The following is a 7976-nucleotide window of genomic DNA, read 5'->3' on the forward strand; positions in this document are numbered from 1 at the left end:
CTCTCTCTCTCTCTCTCTCTCTCTCTCTCTCTCTCTCTCTCTCTCTCCATCTGCTCCATCTGTGCATCTGTCTTCTCCCTTTGTGTCTCCATCTGTCTCCATTTCTCTGTTTCTCTCTTCCAGTGGTATTAAATTATTTTCTCAATCCCTCATTTTCAACAATATTTAATGTTAATATATCAACTTGCATATAATAATGGAAAGAGTACTGGATTTGGATAAGAGACTTTAAATTTTAGCTCTGCCACTTATTACTAGTGTGATCTTGGACAAGTTTTGCAACCTCTCTGGGTCTTAGTTTCCTTATCTGTTAAATGAAGGGATGACCTCTAAGACTCATCTCAACTCCAAATGAATGACCCTATGAAGGAAGCTCTGAGTCTTCAAGTCTGGTTTTATTGCCCTACCCCCATCGTTACTATAACCAGATACCTCTCCGAAGGACAGTATATACTAGGTGAACCCCTACCATTCTGGGTGTTATTCAGTTACTGCTTTTGCTCTTCTGACTAGTAATTTCTTAAATCTTTAGACATATATATATATATATATATATTCTTCAATCCTGATGATAATCTGGTTTTCATTATTTTAACACAGTACAAATTTTTACATTTTATTTTTCACAATAGCCTAGAGAAATAAGAGAATTGTCCTTGCTGATGATAGGCTTTGAAGAATATTCTATTTTAAGATATATTTTGAACTCAGCTTTTAGTATCCTATTCTCAGCCTCTCATTTGATTTTCTGTGAATAGAGAATAATTCTGAGCTCCTTAACTTGACTTCCTTTTTGATACTGAAATCTGATGAATAAATACTTTAAAATGTTGACTATCCCCTTTGGCAAAAATCTTTGGATTTGATTGAATCCGTCCTTTGTTGGCTGCTTTGAAAACCATCAGATAGTTTTCTTATATTATTTCCCATTGTATGATATTCACACTGTTAAATTGATCATGTTTTGGGATAACTGGTTATCCACATTCTTTCCTCAAGGTCAGTCACTTTGACTTGTAGAATTCACAGTCTTTTGAAATTTGCTGCCTTTGGGGTTTTTCTGCCAAATTTTCTTCCATTTTCTTATTTTTTGAGTTTCAAATCTGTCTTTCCTTTTTTCAGCACCTCTACTTCTTTGGAGTAATTTTCCATTGATCATTTAAAATTGTTTATTGTATTGTTTGTCTCATTTATTTCTGTTCTGATGTCTGATCAAATTTCGATCTAAATATCTTCTTTTATGGTTCCTTAATTTATTGCCATTCTGGAACCTCTTGCTGTCATTCAGTGATTTCTGATAGAGTCACTCAATTTATTAACTTGTTCCCCTCCTCCTTTGGATCTTTCTGGCTTGTTTTCTTTTAAAAAGTGTTCTAATATGGCATTTTAAAAGAAAGTGAACTATAAAGGTCTAAAGGGGAAAAAAACAAGACAGTAAATTCAGTAAAATTTCCACAGTGCTAATGTGGAATGGTCAGCTAGTTGGCACCAGTGAATAGAGAGCCAGACCCAGAATTATGAAGACACACCTTCCTAAATTTACATCTGACCTCAGACACTTACTAACTGTGTGACCCTTGACAAATCATTTAACTTTTCTTGCCTTAATTTCATCATCTGTAAAATGAGTTGGAGAAGGAAATGACATGCCACTCCAGTATCTTTGCTAAGGAAACCTCAAATGGGGTCACAAATAGTTGGACACAATTGATATGACTGAACAACAGCATTGACAACAATGCAGCATAATTGATATAATGTTGGCCTTTGAGCCAGGAAGATCTGAATTCATGGCACACTTCTAAAATTTGTTGGGGATGTGACCCTGTGCAATTCACCTAACCTTTCACTGAACTAAGTCATTCTCTAAGAAGACAAATTGAAGAGAAGTATTGATGTGAAATGTTATAGGAATTTCATCTTTGAGCATTTCTTATACCGATGAAATCATAGCTCTGGTCCCTATCCCTGCTATTGTGTGTGTGTGTGTGTGTGTGCGCACGTGCACACACACACGCACACACACTATTATTATGTTATTGCCTTAAAAATCTTTCTCATTTTTTCTGTCTCTATAAGTTTCATTGCCTATTTTCTCAGGAGCTTGGTTTATGATCCACCTTCTGCACTTGAAGTTTTTGATATTTAGTCTTTGTCTTTTTTTTCCCAATACCATATGTGTGTGTGTGTGTGTGTGTGTTTGTGTGTGTGTGTATGTATGGCTTCCTTCATCCCAGTTTGATCATTGCTTCTAGTTCTATGCTGCACAGGACCATTTTCTCCTGATGAGTCCCCTAGTTGAGCAATTGCCTAAAATAATTTCCATGTGTTAGAGACTGACTATAGCTAGTATCTAGTCCCTTTTCCCTTTGGACAAGGAAGTTTCTTACTTACTAGTTCTGTGTTTACCATCTTCTTGCCTTTTTTTTTTTCTTTTTTTAGGTATGCTTCAATCTGTATTTGCATACCATCAGTTCTTTCTCTGGAGTGGGAAAGAATTTTTCATCATAAGTCTTTCAGAGTTTTCTTGGATCATTGTATTGCTGAGAATAGCTAAATCATTCACTACTGATCATCTTACAATATTGCCGTTACTTTATACACAGTACATTTCACTTTGCATCAGCCTGTGCAAGTCTTTCCAGGTTTTTCTGAGTGTCCTGCTCAACATTTCTTATAGTACAATAGTATTCCATCATGATCACATAAAACAAATTATTCAGCCATTGCCCAATTAATGGATATCTGCTCAGTTTCTAATTCTTTACCTTAAGGAAAGAGTTGTTATAAATATTTTTGTACATATAGGTCCTTTTCCTTTTTATTTTTGTCTCTTTTGGGATCCAGGCCTAGTAGAGTTATTGCTAGGTCAAAGGGTGTACATGGTTTTATAGTCCTTTAAGCATACTTCCAATTTGTTCTATAGAATGGTTGAATCAGTTCATAACTCCAGTGTATTAAATTCACAACAGTGTATTAAAGTTTCATTTTTCCCACACCCCTCCAAGATTTGTCATTTACCTTTCTTTACTTTTAGCCAATCTAATAATTATGAGATAGTATCTCAGAATTGTTTTAATTTGTATTTCTCCAATTGATAGTGAGAGTATTTTTTCATATACCTATAGATAGCTTTCATTACTTCATCTGAAAACTGATCATATCTTTTGATCATTTCTCAATTGGTTTTATTTTTTATAAATTTGACTCAGTTCTCTATATATTTGAAAAATGAAGACTTTATTAGAGAAACTTGCTTTAATTTTTTTCATAGTTATTATTGCTAACTGTATTTCCCTCCATCCTATCCCCCCTATTTATTATACTCTCTCCTTTTCCCCTTGTCCCTCCACAAAAGTGTTTTGCTTCTGACTATCCCTTTCCCCAAATCAGTTCCCACTTCTACAACAACCCTTCTCTTAACCCCTTCCTATCCTTACTTTCCTGTGGGACAAGATTGATTTCTATATCCAATTGAGTGTATATGCTATTCCCTCTTTGAGCCAATTCTGATGAGAAAAAGGTTGAATCACTCCCCTTAATTTTACCACTCTTCCCCTCCACTGCAAAAGCCTTTTCTTGCTTCTTTTATGGGAAATAATTTACTCCATTCTACCTTTCTCTTTCTCCCAGTACATTCCTCTCTTTCACACCTTCATTTTATTTTAAAAATATCATCCCTTAATATTCAAATCAAACATGTGCCCTCAGTTTATATATACTCCTAACTACCCTAATAATGAGAAGGGCCTTATGAGTTACAAATATCATCTTCTCATGTAAGAATGTAAGCAGTTTAAGTTTATTGAGCCCTTTATGATTGCCTTTCCTATTTACCTTTTTATGCCTCTCTTGAGTCTTGTATTCTAAAGTCAGATTTTCTGTTCAGCTCTTGTATTCTCATCAAGAATGCTTGAAAGTCCTCTGTTTCATTGAATATCTATTTTTCCCCAGAAGGATAATACTCAGTTTTGATGGGTAGGTGATTCTTTGTTGTAATACTAGCTCCTTTGCCTCCAGAAGATCCAAATCCTCCAATCCTTTAATGTAGAAGCTGCTAAATCTTGTGTTTGTGCTGGCTGTGGCTCCATAATACTTAAATTGGTTCTTTCTGACTGCTTGAAATATTTTTTTCCTTAACATGGGAACTATGGTTTTTTGGCTATAAAATTCTTGAAAGTTTTCATTTTGGTATCTCTTTCAGGAGGTGATTGGTTGTTTCTTTCAATTTCTATTTTACCCTCTGGTTGTAGAATATCAGAGCAGTTTTCCTTGATAATTTTCATAGTTTTCTTGCATCATTCTCATTTCTCTTCCCAATTTTTCTTCCACTTCTCTTATTTGATTTTCAAAATCCTTCTTAAGGTCCTCTATGGCTTGTAACTAGCTCATTTTTTTTCTTGGAAGCTTTTGGTGCAGGACTTTTAAATTTGTTGCCTTCCTCCTGTTCCATGCTTTGATCCTTTTTGTCCCCAAAATAGTAATGTAAAGTTGGATTGTGCTGCTTGCTTTTCTTCCTTTGCCTACTTATGTTGTCACTCAATTACTTGGCTTTTGAACTTTTTAGCACAGTAGGACTCTGCTACCAGACAGGGGACCTTTGTCCCTATCGCTGGGGTTTTCTAAGCTGGCGAAGATATTAGTTGAGTGCCCTCTCTGAAGCCTCCGCACACTTTGTCAATCTGGTCACACACACCAGGACTTCCACCCTAGACCACAATCCAGATCCAAGCAGGTTAAAGCAAGAGTGATTACTCCTCAGACTGGTTGCTTGGTCCCCCTACAATCTGCAGGCAAGGAGCTGAAGCTGCCATGTGGGTCTCCTGCATGGCCACAATGCCTCAGCAGCTTCTCCCTCCAGGCTATAAGGGCTGGATCACACTCCCAAACTATCAGATCCCAAAGTCCACACTGCACTGACCTCTCACTTTGTCCTTAGCATCTATGTGTTGATAATTCTGAAAACCACCACAGCTGCTGGTGATCTGAAGTCCCTACAGCAGGTGCCTCATCAGGCCTCTCTGAGGCTAAAACCTGGGGTTTGCACAGGGCTGGGGTCTGCTCCCAGAGATCTGAGCTGGATGCTTCTTGCCTGCATGCTGGGCTGTCCTCAGCAGGAGTTTAGCTTCTCTGTGTCATTTTGTGGGTTCTGTATCTCCAAAGTTTGTTCAGAGTCTCCTTTTACATGAATTGGAGAAGGTGGAAGCTGCAGCCTAGTGGAAGTCCTGGTTCTACTCCTCCATCTTGACTCTGCCCCTCTAAATTCATATTTTTTTATTGGAGGATTTGTATGTAGGAGCTTTAACTTTGTTGTCTTCTGTCTTCTTCTGAGTGTGTTTTGATCTTCCTTATCATTATAATAACTGTCTATAGTCTGAGTTTTTCTATTGTTTTCTCATTTTACCTGACTGTTGAACTTTGAACTCTTTGTTAAAGTAGGGCTCTGCTTCCAGGTTAAGTGTACAAAGGGTATTCACTGGGGCTAGAAAGGTCACTGTTCCTGGTTTCAGATGTTTTGTGAATCTGTTTTCAGAGAAATTTCCAGGGAACTTAATTTTTTCAGTTCATCCGTGCTCTGGTCTGTGAATGACCACAAACACTCTTTTCTACTCTGGAACTATAAGGAGGGTCCCTTTTCCATTGTGGTTGCAAGCTCTGCTGTGTGATTGCTCCTCCTTGCCCTGGGACTGCCACCCAGGACTGCAACCTCAATATGAGAATGAGCAAAGGAACAGAATCTTGTCTCACTGATAGAAAAAAAGACCCCTGTAATCTCCTTCTGACCAGCTGTCTGTCCTCTTTACTGTCTGTAGGCTGAATTCTGGAAACAGTTGCTGCTGCTGATTCAATCACTCCCAATGACGGCTCTTGGTTTGTGGAAGTTGCTGAGGCTGGACTGCATACCAATCTCACCCAGGTGCAATAGATCTTTCCTGCTGACCTTCCACATTGCCTTTGGTGTCTGTGGGGTGAGAGGTCTAGAAACTGCTACTGATGCTACTAGTTCAGTGGCCTCGAGGCCTGCTCTGTATTTGTTGGGGCTGGTCTGTTCTGGCATGGCCTGCACAGGACTGTGCTCCTTTCTCACTCTAAAGCAACAGATCTTTCTTGCAGACCTTCTAAGTTGTCTTGGGTTGGAAATTTGTTGAACTCTGTTTTTTGTGGGTTCTTTTTTAATAGAATTTGTGTGGAGTTATTTAAAGTATTTTGAGGGGGATGGGGCAGAGCTTAGGCGAGTTTCTGCCTTTACTCTACCATCTTGTCTCCACCTCTTGCCATCCCTCTTTCAAGTTCCATTCACCTTTTTTCCCCTTTAGTTAGGCAGGATCCATTTTTTTCCCTACCTCTTATAAGGATTTGGGATTCAAACTGAGTTACCTCCCTCTGGGTAGGCAAATCAGGTAGGAACCAACACAGAAAGACCCTGAAACACAAGCCTGTAATTGCTCTGGTTTTACCTGGGGCAAAGAGTGGGATGGGGATGAGTAGAAAGAATAGAAGTAGGACATATTTCCAGTTTATAAGGTCATTTATAATTACCTTTAACCTTGTGAAGTATTCTGTCTTCTTGTTGGTTTTTCAATTACTATAGATTTGTCACATTTTTTTCCTTTTTTTGAGGGTCTTAGTTTAGAGATACTGAACTTAAAACATCTATTCTCCTGTGAGTGTTGTTCAATAACTCCATATTAACCTTTTTACTTCAATGAAGGTCTTTTAAATATTTGAATATAGATCCCATATACCCTTATTCAAGGTTGTGCTGGAGCTCACTTGGACCAGCTCATGAAAACTACAACTGATTATTAAATTATAAGTGGGAGCATTTACATTCAGAAATAAATTTTTAAAAAAACACTTTAAATCAGGGCTTGATATATTGTTGTATTGATCATCTAGACTTATGAAATGATGGTAAATATTTATAATGCTAATTAATCCTAAAAATGAAGCTTCATACTTTTTTATGAGAAGGCAGGAGGCAATTGTTAAACATTTACTAGCGCACAATTGCCCCTGAGTCTTTGACTAATGGAATAGATTAAGAACTCAACATCCAAAGAAGTCAGAAAATATTCTCACTTTCATTAAACAGTCCTCATATCTTGAGAGCCATTAATCATTCTGATTGCACTTCACCAGGTACTCTTTAGCTTACCAGTGTCATTCTTCAAATATGGTGCCAACTACTGTTGACAGAGGAAGAAAGAGTATAACAGGATTATCATCTCCTCATTCTGAATATTTTATCTCCTTTCATTGAACATAAAAGAAATAGTAAGGTTAAGAATATAGAGAGAGCTAGCCTAATAGTCAAGAAACTATGCTCAAATCTTTGTCTTGGCATACACTATTTATGTGACCATTTTATTTCTCAGTGAAACTTTTTAAAACTATACAAAATAGATCATTGTCAGCATGTATCTGTAGGTTGTTTCCATACCAGGGAGTCGCTCACACAGATAAAGTCCCAAATCCAGACTAAAATAACAACCATGATAGATAACAAAACCAAGAACAACAGCTTGAGGTCCCATGATCTTTTTCTGGCTGCTGCATCATGTTTTTGCCTCATATAAAACTTGTACACTTAAACAACCAGATCTTTGTCATTTAGAAGTCTATTAACATTTTTAGAAATTTATACTTTGTCCTTTCTGAAGTATCTTGGCAGATATATATATATATATATACATACATAGAGATATAGATATAAATAGATAGATATAGATGTATCCATATCTATATCTGTATCTCTCTGTATATATATGCACATAATATACATATGCACATATAAGTATACATATATACACGTGCATATACAAATATGAATGCATATATACATATAAATATATATCTGTCCATATACACACAAGTATATATACATATATACACAAATCTCTCTCTCTCTCTCTCTCTCTCTCTCTCTATATATATATATATATATATATATATATATATATATATATATATAT

This window comes from Petaurus breviceps, unplaced genomic scaffold, assembly GCF_028583685.1.
Source record: "Petaurus breviceps papuanus isolate PSGF00001 unplaced genomic scaffold, PetGlider_PUasm1.0 90845, whole genome shotgun sequence".
In the NCBI taxonomy this organism is placed as follows: domain Eukaryota; kingdom Metazoa; phylum Chordata; class Mammalia; order Diprotodontia; family Petauridae; genus Petaurus; species Petaurus breviceps.